Consider the following 1914-nt stretch of genomic DNA (forward strand, 5'->3'; position numbering starts at 1 on the left):
TCTGTTCATTGCTGCTCTGATGGGGATTGTAAAAGAATAACAGAAATATTCTTGCAAGTTCATTTATTTTAATTAAATACAATGTGAGACCCCTCATTTACATGAAGTTTCTGTGTCAGAAAAAAGGGGATATTATTATATTGGAGGGAATGAATACCATCATTGCTATGAAGACAACGGCATCAGATGTGGAAGAAACATAAATAAGGGGAGCCTTGGCCTGTCATAATGTGCACCACGAGCCAATGACAGAGGGAAGTGGGCGGTGTGTGATACTTGAAAAGCATCCAGTCAGCAGTTCCTGGAGGGCTTTCTTGAGCTCCTGGTTCCTCAGACTGTAGATGAGGGGGTTCAGGGCTGGAGGCACCACAGAGTACAGAACTGACAGGACCACATCCAGGGATGGGGAGGAGATGGAAGGGGGCTTCAGGTAGACAAAAAATGATGTTGTGATGAACAGGGAGACCACGGTCAGGTGAGGGAGGCAGGTGGAAAAGGCTTTGTGCCGTCCCTGCTCAGAGGGGATCCTCAGCACAGCCCTGAAGATTTGCACATAGGAGAAAACAATGAACACAAAACAACACAATGATAAACTGCCACTAGCAGCAAAAAGCCCGAGTTCCCTGAGGTAGGAGTGTAAGCAGGAGAGCCTGAGGATCTGTGGGATTTCGCAGAAGAACTGGCCCAGGGCATTGCCATGGCACAGGGGCAGGGAAAATGTGCTGATTGTATGTAGGAGAGAGTTAAGAAAGGCACTGGCCCAGGCAGCTGCTGCCATGTGGGCACAAGCTCTGCTGCCCAGGAGGGTCCCGTAGTGCAGGGCTTTGCAGATGGACACGTAGCGGTCGTAGCACATGATGGTCAGGAGGCAAAATTCTGCTGTAGCGCAGAAAACAAAAAAAAAAAGACTTGAAAAGCACATCCTGTGTAGGAGATGGGGGGGGGGTCCCAGAGGGAATTGTGCATGGCTTTGGGGACAGTGGTGCAGATGGAGCCCAGGTCGCTGAGGGCCAGGTTGAGCAGGAAGAAGAACATGGGCGTGTGCAGGTGCTGGCCGCAGGCTACGGCGCTGATGATGAGGCCGTTGCCCAGGAGGGCAGCCAGGGAGATGCCCAGCAAGAGGCAGAAGTGCAGGAGCTGCAGCTGCCACATGTCTGCCAGTGCCAGCAGGAGGAAGTGGCTGATGGAGCTGCTGTTGGACATTTCCTGGGGCTGGGGTTTGGGTTCTGCTGTGGAGTAAAGTGCAGTTAAGAGTTAGAGGAGACACCTGTAACCAAAATCAAAGGCATTTCCCATACACCCTCCCCTGGAACACACACAGGCATCTTTTTTGTTTAAGATTTCTGGGATTTTCTCTTTAAGCTCCCCCATGTCTCTCCTGGTATTCTTGTATATCCAAACCCCTCAGCATTTCTGCTGCCCTCAGTGAGAACAGAGTAAGTTCTGAGAGGTAAAGTGATGAGTGGAGAGTGAGGGGAGACCGTCAGTCACTCTGACCCACACAGAGTTTCTCTGGGCTTTAACTTTTCTCAGGTTGATGTCTATCTGCTTCCCATGTTTTCCCTAAAAAAGCCCCAGTTTTACTGCTTTGTGCAGATGGGTCCACCCCAGTCCAGCTCCACATTTGTAGCCAAGGACTCACTTTGCCCATTTCACCAACACAGCAGCATTTTCAGCGCCAGAAAACCTCTGCCTTTCCCCATCAATCTTATAACTCAGAGATGACCTAGGACAGGTGAGAGCAGGCTGTGACATCATAGACCAGACTGTGACATCACAGGGTGACACTGTGACATAACAGAGTCTTCTGAGATGTCACAGCACAGCTGTATGACATCACAGGGTGACATCACAGTGTTGGCACTGTGACATTACAAAGGTGCTGTGTGACATCCAAGAGTGGGCTGTGACATT

The 1914-nt window shown here is 50.2% G+C and overlaps 1 pseudogene; it reads right to left on the reverse strand.

Annotated features, from left to right (window-relative positions):
• Positions 1–96: 96 nt before the first annotated feature.
• Positions 97–1203, reverse strand: LOC121357339 (annotated as a pseudogene).
• Between the last annotated feature and the right edge of the window lie 711 nt (positions 1204–1914).

The sequence above is a fragment of the Pyrgilauda ruficollis genome, unplaced genomic scaffold (assembly GCF_017590135.1).
Source record: "Pyrgilauda ruficollis isolate IOZ18807 unplaced genomic scaffold, ASM1759013v1 scaffold3260, whole genome shotgun sequence".
Classification (NCBI taxonomy): domain Eukaryota; kingdom Metazoa; phylum Chordata; class Aves; order Passeriformes; family Passeridae; genus Pyrgilauda; species Pyrgilauda ruficollis.